General features: G+C 35.8%; 1 pseudogene; it reads right to left on the bottom strand.

Moving 5' to 3' along the window:
- The window catches only part of LOC142320094 (gamma-aminobutyric acid receptor alpha-like), a 72,640-nt pseudogene that overhangs the window by 26,682 nt on the left and 31,323 nt on the right, over positions 1-14,635 (bottom strand).

The following is a 14,635-nucleotide window of genomic DNA, read 5'->3' as shown; positions in this document are numbered from 1 at the left end:
GTAAAGGAAATGTAAAAGAAGCACAAGGTAATTGGAAAAAACCTTTTCTTTGTGGCAGTCTTAGCAGTACAACAAAATAATTGTTTGAAAATCATTATCAGGATTTAAAAATTTTTAAATTTGTATTTACCTTTGTATAATTTACCAAGATGTTTAATACATTATTTATTTGAAAGCACTTAAAATCCTGAAAATCCTTGTACATCAACCATCGACACAAAACCTAAAAATCTTATGTTCAAGATAAAACATTCAAGTAGTCATTATTACAGGATGGTGCTTTATAATGTACACCATCTACGACTAACATCATGTAGGTCATCACGAACAAATGTAGATCGTGCTTCAGTACAGCCAATCGAGAGATTTACCTGCTTGGAACATTTGAAGCTCTCTGATGCTGAAACGATTTTCGAAACTATAACAGTACTTTTGAAGAAATGGGTGTTTCATGGAAGGACATTGAGACTGTATGCTGCTATGGAGCGTCGAACATGTCAGGTCATTTCATTGGAGCGCAGTCAAGGTATAAAGAGATGAAAAATTCTATCTTATATGTTCACTGCTATGGCCATTGCCTTAATCTCTCTGTCTCTTGTAAGTGTTTACACAAACCACAAAAACAATCTGTCATTTTTTACTTTTTTTGGTGTGATACAGTTAATTTATAATTTCATCAAAGGCAGTCTGAAAAGAGATGCTGTATTTGAGGAATTCGTGAAATTAACATACAGCAAATTAAAAACCTTCAAATCATTGTCTGAGACACATCGGGTTTGTTGTTCGGAAGCAGTCTCCATCGTGCATGAGCAGCTTGACTTTATTATAAAATCTACTGAGAAATCGGTTGAAAATGCATCTGATTCAAAAACAAGAGCTAAAGTAAAAGGAATTTTGCATCAAATTAAATCTTTTGATTTTATTACAGCTTAAAAATTATGCTTAAATTATGCATCCCATCCTTCAGATCATCATAAAAGTGAGCAAAACTCTTCAATCACTGGACATAGATTTATGCTAAGGTATAGAAGAAGTTGAAAGTTTGGTTCTTGCATTAGAAGAGTTAAGAATAGAAGAAACTGCATTTAATAATATTTATTCCAGAGCAAAAGATACATGTGATCATCTTTACATTGATATTTCGGTACCAAAAAAGCGTAAAGTTTCCAGTAAAATAGATGATAATCCCAATACAGCATTTGTGGTTAAGGAAAAGAAGAAGTTAAGCTATTTGTATTTGCCATTTTAGACAAGATGATTGAGTTGTTAAATGATAGATTTAGCCAAGAGACGAAACAAGTAATTTATGCTACAGGCAAACTGGTGACATTGGGATTAGGTAATTATGAGTTCAGTCAAAATGATTTTCAATGTCTTTCATACTAAACTCTCCAGAGCTGGAGGCGAAAATAAGGCTTTTGTAAACAAAAAAAAAAAGTAAAGGTTTTCTCCCTCCCAAGGCTCAGGAATGGTTAGATTGGCTATACAAGCGTAACAGAGGGACAATATTTTCTACTTTTAATCATCTGATGACAAAATTTACCACGATTCTGACTACAAGTTGCTCTTACAAGCGAAGCTTCTCTAAGCTTAGCATCATAAAAATGAAACTTCACTCAGCAATGGGGCAAAACCGTTTAGAAAATTTTATGGTGCCACTCACACAGTAAGATCTTGCTGCTAATGTAGATCTCGATGAATTTAAAAGAATAGTCCCGTTCAACTGCAGAATGACATTGTAGTATTTGTAAATCAATGCCTTTATTTATAATTCATGAATGGTTTAAATATTTAAATTTTTTATTATATATTTAAAAAGCTATATTAATAATAGTGTAAATACATTTATAAATAAATAATTTATTTTAAATTTTATTTTATATCTATTTGATAGCTTGCTTCAGTGTCAGACGTATCATTAAAGACTAAATTTATTGAAGGGGGATGTTTTCAGGTGGCCTCGGTACTCGAAAAAATCCTGGACATGCCTATGCTCCAGAGCACTACGAATACTCTTTTCAGTTTTTGGAGCTTTTCCTTGTGAAGTGAGACTCTTTTAACTTACTTATGTCATTATTTGACTTTTATCTATTGCATCTGACCTTCTTGACAGAGAATTTTTTTTTTAGATTCATGATCCTAATAGAGGTATGAGAGCAAGAAGTGTTCCATTTTCATCTCTAACTTTTCTTTTTGTTTTCCTTGTTGTAGGGTTCAAAATCTTTTATATTCTTTTCACTTTAGTATATGTTTTGAAGACAAAAAAAGACAAAAGGCACAGTATCGAATCAGTTTAAAGCGGTTCATTAGTCCTCTAAAGATTACCTAAAACGTTTGTCTATAACAATTCTTGATATGACCAACCATTACGGCAAGGGATGACCAAAACAAAAAACCAAATTAATAAAATATCACTATAAATTTCTTATTAAGTAAAATATTGAATTCATTTAAAGTTCCTACTATTCTTTGGATAAGGGCCTAATACTTATCTAAGCAATGTTTTTTTATATCACCAACCGTTGGCCCAGGGGGTTGAAAAAATGGAGTTTCGAAGACAAAAAAAAATCAAACCTCCCTTAATAGCCACAGTATCGAATCGGTTTAAAGTGATTGTTAGTCCTCTAAATATTACCTAAAACTTTTGTTTTAAGCAATTTTTGATATGACCAACCCTTACGGCAAGGAATGACCAAAATGTTGCTGGAATTGTAAGATGGGGCTTGTGCTAAACATGTGAAACTTTTTCACATGCAACCATTATCGTATTGAGTAAATTTAACATTTTCTTAACTTTAAGGTGGAACTTCTTTTTTGCCCGTACCTAAGTACGGGCAAAAAATTTCACCGGTTCTAAAACCGGTGAAATCTACTTCCGTCTTCCGGCGTGCCGAAAGGGATTTTTTAAAAATGTTTATAAATAACAAATAATAAGAAGTAACGACAACAAATAAGAGTAAGAAGAAATAACATGCTTACATGATCAAACATACTGCCCGTCAAAAAATCATAAGATTTTTTCTTTAATGTTTATAAACAATAAATAACAATAATAATAATAATAATAATAATAATTATAAAATAAATTTTACTACTGTAATTTATTCATTCAATATCGTAGAAGATCTTAAAACACAACTATTTTCGATACAAATAAATTGATACTGAAAAAACGATAAATTATCGATTTAAAAATCAAATGATTCTTTGTGGCCTTTTACTTACATCTCGATCCCCCCCCCCCCCCCGAGGGGAGAAGATCCCTGCCTCGTAGCGTGTCAGGTCGCTACACCACCCCCTCCGTTCCTAGCCAGCAGTGGCTTTAACGAAGGACATCTTCTTGCCCTCAAACTGTAACACATTCCACAGTGTACAGCACGGCCACGGGGAGATGCCACCGATGCAGATGCCCCGAGGGACATCTACATCGGTAATTCGTCACGAGAGATAGTATGAGCTCCGTCTTCCAAAGAAGACGGCTGACACCTAACGCTACCACGTTGCCCTCAGGAACTAAGTAAAAGCCTAAGAAAACCACGGAGAAGAAGACCCCGCGCCTACCACAATCAGCAAAATTTATTCCACACCGCAAATGCCTCAAGTACGCCACGACAGCGTATCTATCAGCGAAAATTAATTCGGTAACCGCAACGGATCGTAAGAATTTAAGCGATTGGAGCACAGCCGCTAGATAAACAATAAACCAAGTCCCAGAGGTCCTAAAGTTTGGTCTGTCGGGAGCTGAGTATAACCTCTAATCTCCCACTGCAGCTCCGGTTAGGAGGGCCTCTCGGAATACACCCTGGTCGATCGCAACCAATTTAACCCGATAACCCCATTAGGTGTGCACTCCAATTCGACAAATCGCCATGCTAAAGTTAATAATCGTGCACGGGGAGCGAACCCCCCGGACACAACCTCCATTAATACTACTCTAACCGGGGCCGGTGCCAAAGCGCCTACCTCCGGCCAGTTAACTGCCTGGGCGGTGCCCTAGCCACCCGGAAGTCCTACGGGACAAGGCCCCGCAAGCGCCAACACAGTACAAGGAGCCAAGACTAGTCAGTAATTACACAGCAGCGTAAGCTGCTAGGATACCTACACTCTGCCAGGCCGACACCATCAAAAAGAAATTACCACTGCCCAGACAAGTCTGGGACTTAAAAGCCTACCGCCAAATCCACCCATTTCCAATGCAGAATCCGCTCTGCAAGCAGAGCAACACAAACAGAAACCCGCGGTCGAGAAAGAACTGCCAAAGAAGCGATTTGGCTTCGCAGTAAAAACACAGCCTTCCGCATCAGAAAATGAGGTGGATCATTTTTTAAAAAGCGACTTAACGACCTGGCAGATCGCCCAACTAAATGAGCGGTGTTGAAAAACAACCCCGAGACTCCAACAACTATCCTAACTGTGTGCAAACACAATGCCAAAAAGAAGGATACTAACTATCCAAGGAATTGAAATACAATTCTACCGCACGTAAGTAACAGCCACAGTCCTTACTGTTGACCGAATGCTTGCACTCTTTGCGCAACCTCTTACAGTTAACGCAAGATGGAGCCTCGGCTTTCTGCGGACAGTCGTCGCGCTTGTGACCTTCCGCGCCACAATGCGCGCAGACTGACGCATACTTACAGAATTTGGCCCTGTGACCAAAACGACAGCACTTAAAGCATCTTTGTACATCTATGTACTCCCTAACCCTGCAAGAAGCGAAATCAATGTACAATCTACCCTCAGACACAAATTTCTGGAAGAAACCAGCACCAAGTTCAAAAACGCCGTGATACCGCTGAGCCTCATGGCGGCCGGTCTTGAAGAGTAGCCTACACTCTTTCTCGAAAGCAGCTTTATCCAAGTCGGTGTTCTGCTCCCTCACGAGAGACAAAACCTCCTTGTCAGATAGCCGCCGGTCAATGTCGTAGACAATGACCCGGGGCCTACGCTTACGCTTGGGGTCGACCTGGACCTCAAGCTTTTTCACCTCATCAGACTCCTGGATGACTCGGACTGTCTCCTTGTCATTCGCAACCGCTACCAGACCCTTGCTGGTCTCTTTGATTTCCCTAATTTTGAGGGCCCTAATTTTGAGGGTATTACTATGAAGAGCAACCTGAAAGTCCTACTTGAGTTGTCTACTAGACTTAGTAGACCCCTCAGACTGCGTGACGAATAAAACCTCGGGCTGCTTGGAAGCCTGACTAGCCTCACGCTTCCCCTTGACAACAACGGCGAACCGCCTTTGCTGTCTCGGGGCAGGCGTCGGGACCTCAACAACTTTGACCTCGGCGGGCTTCGAGGCCAACTTCTCGTAACCATCTGCCAAAGCGGATAGCACACCCCTAATATGCCGCAAACGGGGCAACATTCTGCCCCTCGCACTAGCGCTGATGCTCTTGGGACCTTCAATAAAGTCGAAAAGATAATCCGTGCTGTCGAGCAGCCGCCAGCATAGCCGCAGAGCTCCCAGGAACACCCTGGGACCTTTTACTTACAATTCATATATACATATTTGTATAGTCTATGATATTCTCTGTAACGTAAAGATGCCAACGCGGCGTCATACATCTAAATCGGTTCAGCCGTTGAACTGTTACGATGGAACGAACGAACGTATATATATACACCCTAAAAATATTAAACTCCTTTTTTGGCAATTATGTAAAAAGAAGCATATAATGAAATTAAATTATAGTGCAAAGAGTATTCGTCGGTTGTATTGTTATGTCTACTGAGGCAAAAAGGTTGTTCTTTGACTCATCAAAAAGTCATATTTGTATTGTCAAATATAAGTTATAAATATAAGTTTTATAACATATTTTTAATTAAGCATTCAAAAATAAGTTGTTTCACAAGTATTAAATTGAAAAAAAAAATTAAATAAATTGGCTATCGAATTCCGAAAAAGTAGCCAGAAACAGATTTATACATTCCTAATTAAATTCAGTCTTTATGCTAAAACCGTGTATTCTTCAATAACTAAAAATATACTTGATATCTCTGACCAAGCTTAGTAGCTAAATGCATAAGAAAGGTTTTAGCGGTGATTATTTTTTTTTAAAGAATTAGACAGACCCTGGAAATTCTGCATTCAGACCGCAAACAGCACGACTGAGGGCTATGTTTGCAATCTAATAATGTTTTACAATCTTATAATGGACTTGTAAATTTACAAAATTTCTATTTATAAACAATCAATCGCATTAGCAATATTTTTATTTTATATCATTATCATATCAAATCGGTTGGCATATCCTGATAACCGTAAATTATAAAGTTTATGTAAAGGTAATGTTAAAAATGTAACATTACAGCTGGCGTTGTATATCATAAGTGAATTGTTATGTGAACCTAACTTCTGGAGTTTTAGTTTCTGCTTTTTGTAGTACAATTTGTATTTATTAAGATTATTATGACTTGTAGGAAATTTCATTGCTTTGATTCATTTTTTCTTTACATGTTTGAACATGTGACCTTTTTACTGTACGTTACTTTATTTTCTTGGACGTATATAAATTTACACCGGAAAAAGTAAATTACATAAAACAACAACATGTTTAGTTGAAAATTTATATCGGTTGTGTGTAAAAAATATAAATGAACAAAAATACCACAAACAGTATTCTTGAAATGATGCGAATTTGATTAGAAATAAACCGAAATTTTGTTCCTTTATAACAGCGAATTAAGTATCGTAAACAGAATGAACTATGTCCACGATAAACTATTCTAATCCTGACAAACCGATCACAGTCACAGCACCCACTCATCATAAGCATGTCAAATATTCCTCATCTTATCTGAATATTACAATGTTACTTCGTTCCGCATAATCATAATAAACAGATTTCCAGCCAGTCAGAAAGCCGTATTTACTAAACGATTCATTAAAATGAAACATTTGATTGATCGGAAAACCTTATACCTAGACAAATTTAAACCGATCGTACTGTGTAATTTTTTGGCCGATCGCATTCCTAAATGGTGTTAACATCACATCTCAACCAACCACAAAACATTTTTTATGAGTTATAAGCGTGAACGCATGTAAATATTAAAAAATTTGTATGATTCGAGCGCTCATAATACGTCATTTTTCATAACCATTACTAAATTAAGATGTTTCAGATTAGGATAAATAAATTCTTCAATACTTTAGAATGATCATAATTCAACGTTGCAAAACTCTTTACAATTTCGGTCATCTATTAAGATTAAGATATTAATTTAAAATATAAAAGAATTTAACAATTATACGCTTTTAATACTTTTATTGACTTACAAGCAGGATGTATTAGAGGAGGTCTTGTATTATTGTTTCAGTGGTGAATTATTAGTTGTACAAGGAAATATAATTTTTGTAATTATGTCAGCACATTGTTGTCCTTTTAGGTTTTGTCTGTGGCCCGCGACAATACTTTTTAATTAGTATTCAGCAACTACCAAGTAGAGTTTACGCGTTTATCTGCTAAAAACTAAATATTACCTGATTTAGTCGTTCGACCGATCCTGTACTAAGTTAGTGGGCACAATATTGTTGCCGATTAAAATCCTCTGATCGATCTTCCAGTTAAGGAAAGAGTAGTTTATGCGACATACCCGAATAAGCAACTCCTGTTACGCTTGCTTCAGCGAAAAATAACGGCCCGTAAATTTGCTGTCGGGATATTTCACAGAAAACATTTAATTTTGGGGAGTCCTGTTCGCACCGGAAGAGTTCATGGGGTTTGGCTCATTCAAAATCTCATTTAATTTTTAAGCCGATATGTTGACTTACCGCTAAAATAATAAAATCAAGAATTTCGTCATCTTCATTCTGCAACATTTCGAACTAGGAATAAATTTCGTTGTTGCAAACATTTTTAAACTGTCCTCATTACATAATCAAGGTACACGATAATCATAAATAACATAAGAATATAATTTTTATATATATATATATATATATATATATATATATATGTATATGTGTGTGTGTGTGTGTGTGTGTGTGTTTAGACACCCTTGGATCTGGATTTTAGTATAAATGAAGACACTTACAAACGTTTGAGAAACTTAGAAAAAGGTTTTTTTTAATGCTATAGTTTGGCTCAATTATCCATTATGTTTACCTAACAGATAATTTAATTTAATAAATTTGTTCAGTGGATTGGTATTATTACAGTCTTAAAGTTTAGTATAGAAAAACCTCCTTAAAACCCTTTCTTTCTTGTTAAAAAAGATTATACATCTTAGTTTGCTATTGTAAATTCACTGAAACTCATGAATTAACTAAAATTGTTACAAAAGTATAACAATCAGTTTATTAAAGTTAAGGTAGAAAGCATAGAATTAATAGATTGAAGGTATACCTTCAAAAACTTGGATTTTACAGAAAGTATCATGTTTTCACACAAACATCTCCAAAATCAAGAGATTAACGGGAGCTTTTTAAAATAAGTTTTTTTACACCTTCTCAAATTTAGCGGTGAAAACCCAGGAGTGTGCTTAGCAAGTAAACTTATAAGTAGTTCATTAACGTGATTCTTTTATAATAAAGCAAACCGCAAGAAGTTTCTCCAAGAAGAATTAGTAGAGACTTACCCTATAGAAAAAATACCCTTGAAAAAATAAAAAATTCATGATATTCGGCTAGCTATTACGCATTTCTACAAAACAAATATTTTCTATATTGAAATTTTGAAGATAAAAATGTTTGGATTTCAACAAACACTATAAATAACTTATTAGTTCTCTAATTTATTTTTTCTAATAGAATTGTACTTCTTTTTTCAATGTACAGAGATGCTTAATCTTGTGATTGTAGGTGAGCGATATAAGATGCAAATTACTCCTACAAAATGACTTAGCTATTCTTAAGAAAGAATTTCAGTTTTTGCCACGCTTACTAAGGAAGTGTGCTTCAGTGACTTATTCATGGAAGCAAATATTCTGGTACACATCAGCATTCTAAGTCCAATAAAACTATCGAAGTAAGCATTTTAAATTTCATTCTTCAGCACAGCTACTAAACTAGCTAATGGTCATTTGAGTGACAATCAAGAAAGCGTGCTGATATGGACTTTGTTGTACTGCAGATAATGTTATATTCGCTAAGATAATGTGAGTGGCGGTCTTGATTTTCATGAGTTGTCTTTTGCGTGCGTACTACTGAAAATACTCATGTCAACTAAGACCATATGCTTGTATGTACTTTATAACATTATCAGTGTACACATTTTACCACAGATTTACCTAGCCGATTTTCATTCTGCTGTCTGGTTAATGAGTGACTGTCTTCGTTCCCATGCGTGTAGTTTTACAGCACGTACAAGTAAAGACTTATGCTCAAATATGCTTGTACTTCAGATAGTGTTACGCATCTAAGTTATACAAAATATTCCCATAAATGAGAATCTGGTGATTGAAAATCTTTCTTGTACAATTGATCCGCTTAAATATTCTCAAAAATTAAAATTAAAATATTTTGTAACACACAAAGGAAGGCTGTAACAAAAAATGGTTAAATTTGATCTAGGCATATACCCGCAAAGATAGTTTTTATAAGAACTTATGCTTACAATCACTAATAATTAATGTTATTGATTGTGAACTATGAATATAATGATATTAAATAACAGAAAATTTATTTTCTGTTATTTAATATCCCATCCCATTGGGCTTAGAAAAAATTTAATCTTTTCTAGTATAGAAGTATAAAAGGAAGTAATAAATGACAAGACTTATGCGCTAAAAAAAAAAAAATGTATTAAATTAACTTACTTATCATTTGGAAGGGGAGCAATGTATACTGGGAGACTAAAATTTCCAACAGGTACAATAGCACCACACATTTTCTTTCCATTTTTTAAAGCTTGAGAATGGCTAGCATATACATCAAGCTGAAAAAAAAAGTATCATTCATTTCCAAAATACAATTATTGAAAGTGAATGTATAATATATACACCTACACACAAACATATGAGAGCACTGTTTCAGAACAAATCTATTTTTTACTTAAATGTGACTTAAACGAGAAGCTTATTTCTCAAAGATGTTTGTAACTGTCAGTAGTTTAATACGGTGAATGTATTTATTTTTCATTTGAAGCGGTACAAGACTGTGAAAGTAACCGTAAAAATAAGTCAGTGTCTTTATGTATTCATTTAGCATATTACTGTTGTGCATTTTTGAATATTTATATATTTCATAATGTTCAAGAACATGAAGATGTGGTGTTACATTATGTACATGCAGAATATCAAATCAATGTTTGTGGATGTTTATTCTATTTGGTTGGCAAATGTTGAATCAAATTTTTTAGGTAGGGCTTTTTTAAATTTTGTATGCAGGACCTTTGGAACTGTATCCTGTTAGATCTATGTAGAACACTGTAGTGAGACACTGTTTTGCTTGACGATTGCTTTCTCTATATAATGATTTCTTTTTTTTAACGTGATTATTTTTAGTTTTATTTATATCTATTTTCATTTATGCTGTGTAAAAATATATCACTGAATGTGCTCTAATAACCATTTGTATGAGTTAAGTATTTTTGAATGTAAATTTTTCATGTCATCTTCAGGTGACACAGGTGTATTGAGTAGTCTGTAGATCAGTTCTAAAAGGTAAGCTAATTTATCTAAAAAAGGATGATTTGAGGTTTTGTGAATGGGAAAGTCTGTGATTAATGGTTTTCTGTTTACTTTCTAGGAGTATTTTTGTTGGGTGTTGTCACTGTGATGGTGAAGTCAAGAATGTTTATTTACTTATGTGTTAGTATTTGGGAACAAAGTCTCGTTTGCGCTAAATGTTTTTTATGTATGTGAATGGTTGTTCACATTCTCATGCACTGAATTAATATTATAAAATGGCTTCATCAATGGATGTGTGCCATATATTATTTTATGAGCATGCTTATTATAAGAGAATATGTGTGTTTGTAGCCTACTGGGTTGTGTGTAATATTCATTTTGGAATAGAAATTGTTATGTAGTAATGTTTAATATTTATGATTTCTGAGATGTGTTCTGGTTATTGCATTTACATATGTTCTTAATAATCAAACGTATTTCTTTTATCAAGATTTTTAACAGACTTCTAAAAAAGAGGAAGTTATCAATTAACTGTTTTTTTTTTTTGTATGTTATACAATATCTCTGACATTAGCAAACCTATTTTAATCATTTTTTTTTAATTGAAAGGGTATATTTTTGGAATGGTCCCATATAAATTTTAACCAAATCCGATGATAATCTTAGAGAAAATACAAAAAAAAAAAACTCAATGGCTTGACACCCTTAGCCACTGACCACTTGCACTAGTAACATGTTACTCCCTGTTCTCTGTATGACTAGAATATTAATAAGAGTCTACATTACTGTTGTTTAATCTCAATGGAATCTCAATTCATGACATTTCTTTCTCTATTTTTTTCCTTAAACAATCATTCCTTTATTTTCTTGGCTATTTTCCTCTAAACTCCATATAAATATTAAACTTTCATTTAATATTTATATAGAATGGTGAAAAATAAATTCTAATTTTGCAAAATTAAATAAATAGTCAAACAACAAGGTCCCAACTAATATCACCCTGTATGAAACGAGTTAAATATTATAATTTTGCAATAAATAATATTCTACAGTTATTATAAAAACTTTTTTAACTGGGTACTTGCTTGCAAACCTTGATCGAATATCAATCCAGAATCTCATCGTATAGAAGTTGAGCCTAGAAAGAGCTTGCAATAAGCTCTTTCTAGGCTTTCTAGACATTGCTTTTTTCAAAACCGATGTGCCAAAACCAAAGTATTTAGTTATTACAAAGGAAGATGGTAATTTCTCAAGGGTGAGTCCCTTTCTCATTGCTCGAAAAATAACTAAATATACCGGAAGCCCTGTTAAGGAAATAAGGAAAGCCTTTACTGGACTTCATGTGGAGACTATAAATGATGCTCAGTCACAGACGATCCTAGGCTCAAGAAGATTGCCGATTTTGTTGTATGCGTCGATCCTCACGGCACGCTCAACACCTTAAGGGGAGTTGTGGTCTGGCAGGATCTCCTAAATTGCACGGAGCAAGAAATTGTTAAAGAATTGGCACCTCAGGGAGTAACAGAATGTTGCAGATTGAACATGAGAAGGAACGGCGAGGTCTTACCTTCAGCCTCTCATGTCTTCACCTTTAACTGGCCAACTTTGCCGGAGAAGATAAGAGCAGAAATTCATTGACTGGATGTGCAGGCATTTGTCCTACCGCCTATGAGGAGCCTCAAGTGCCAACGCTTTGGCCACACTGCTCTTAGATGTGAAAGACTGCAAATATGCGTGTGCGGTGATGAGGTGCATGAAGGAGAGCCATGTAAGTAGCCTCCTACATGTGTCAATTGCAAAGGACAGCATTTATGTAGATCCAAAAACTGTCCTGTCTACAAAGATGAAATAACTGTGTAGGAAGTAAAAACCCTGCAGAAAGTCAGCTATCTTGAAGCTAAAAGATAGTAAACACCTGTAAACCTAGAGAAACAACTTATGCTCAGGCTGCGGCTGCTGTCGATGAATGTCAGCTTATCAACAAACTTGCACCCACTTTGGCTAGCATGACTGAAAGGATTATAGAAAACAAAATGAAGCCTTTCGGTAGTAAAGAACCTGTCAAGCCAAAGATAATAGTACAGCCTCCTGAAGATACATCTTTGAAACCGAAAATTGCTCTTGAACAGAAGAATACAGATGCCAGCCAGAAGGCATTCAACATTCTGTCTTGGAGAGATATTATTAGATGATGATCGCAAGAAGGTGACTTCTTCGCGATCTGTTATGGAGGCTCCCAAACCTCCTGCAACTGAGGTGGCCTCTAAACCACAGAGGCCACAAAAAACTACACAGGGGGAGCAAGTATCCCCCCTTCCAGAAGCAGTGACTGGTGCAATTCCCGTGTCAGGGGTTGGACAGGTTTCTGCCCCTCAATCGGCGCCGATCCATATATGTCATCGTCTGCGGCTTCGGTGGTCTCCGATTTGAAGGCCGGGAGCTATATGGGCGACAACCTTCTCCGCGAACACGAAGCTGTTCATAATATGGAGAAAATAGGGTGGCTGAAAGATAATAAAGGGTGGCATAAGTTAATTAATTTAAAATTAGCGAGTCGATTGTACAGTGGAACATTAATGGATGTTTTTCAAACATCCATGAGGTCCAACGCTTGGTACATGATGTAGACCCAATTTGTATATGTCTGCAAGAAACACATTTCTGCCGAAATTAAAATTTTCAATTAAGAGGATATGATATATTTCAGCAAATCAACCGCCAAATATAAGAGTTAGAGGTGGAGTAGCCATATTAACATCGACTAGAGCTATCGCCGAAGCAGTTGATCTAAATAAAAACCTACAAGCAGTCACCATTAGAATGAAGCATCTGCTTCAGGTCACTGTCTGCAGCATATACTTGCTGAATTTTGATTGGAAGGAGGATGACAGCACGATTAATTTCTCAGCTTGCCCCACCTGTTTTACTGGTGGGTGAGTTTAATGCTCATAATTCTCTTTGGGGATCGGATCGAGTAGATCCCTGCGGAAGAGAAATGGAAGGGTTCCTGATGAATTCTGATTTTATTCTTTTAAACGATGGGTCAGGGACTTTTTTCAGTGCCAGAAATGGACGCATCCTGTATAGATCTTGTACTCATAAGTGGATCGATAACACTGAGGTACACCTTCCATGTTTTAGAGGATCTGCATGGAAGCGATCATTTCAATGTGCAAATTGTAACTAACATTACAAGAAAAAGATATCCCATTTCTAAAAGATGGTTGTATGATATGGCAGATTGGATGAGCTTCACAGCTAGGATGATACTCCCCGAAACAACTGGAGTTATCGAAGCCGATGTTGACGCTATAACTAATGCGATACTTTACTCGGCATCGAAATATATTCGCAAAACATCTGGAAAACGTACGAAGCGACCCGTTCCGTGGTGGAACAATGAAATAAGTGAAGCTATAAAAAGAAAGAAAAGGGCGTACAATGCCTTTAAAAAACGTTCCACTACAGATAATCTAATTGCCTTTAAAAAATACAGGGCATATGCAAAACTACTTATGATAAATTCAAAGAAACGATCCTGGCAGCAATACGTGACATCCATTGACAGAACTACTACTGCATCACTGCATCAGACGTTTGGAAGAAAGTGAAGGCGACTTGTGGGCGTACAAACTTTGCTACCATAACCTTCCAGATGAATATGAAACTAAGGACACTCCAAACTAGTTGCAGATTTATTAGCCAATCACTTCGAGAAGGCCAGCAAAACGGCTAACTACGGCTGAACATTTTCGGACGAAAAAAGCAGAACTTGAAGGTCTACTAAATTTCAGAACTGAGTATAATTACTCATACAATGTACCCTTTAAAATGGAAGAATTCATGAAAGTGTTGGAGAAAGCAGGCAACACAGCTGCTGGTCCGGTTGAAATCCATTATAACATGATCAGCCAGCTGAATACCACTGCAAAACGCAGATTACTACAACTATATAAACAAATATGGCGGGATGGAATGTAACCGCAGCAGTGGAAAAATGTTGTTCCAGTACCAAAGAAAAATAAAAATTTAACAGATCCCAATAGCTACCATCCTA

The sequence above is a fragment of the Lycorma delicatula genome, chromosome 2 (genome assembly GCF_047948215.1).
Source record: "Lycorma delicatula isolate Av1 chromosome 2, ASM4794821v1, whole genome shotgun sequence".
NCBI lineage: Eukaryota > Metazoa > Arthropoda > Insecta > Hemiptera > Fulgoridae > Lycorma > Lycorma delicatula.
Note: the sequence above shows the minus strand (reverse complement) of the source record. Positions and strands in the feature narration are given on the sequence as shown.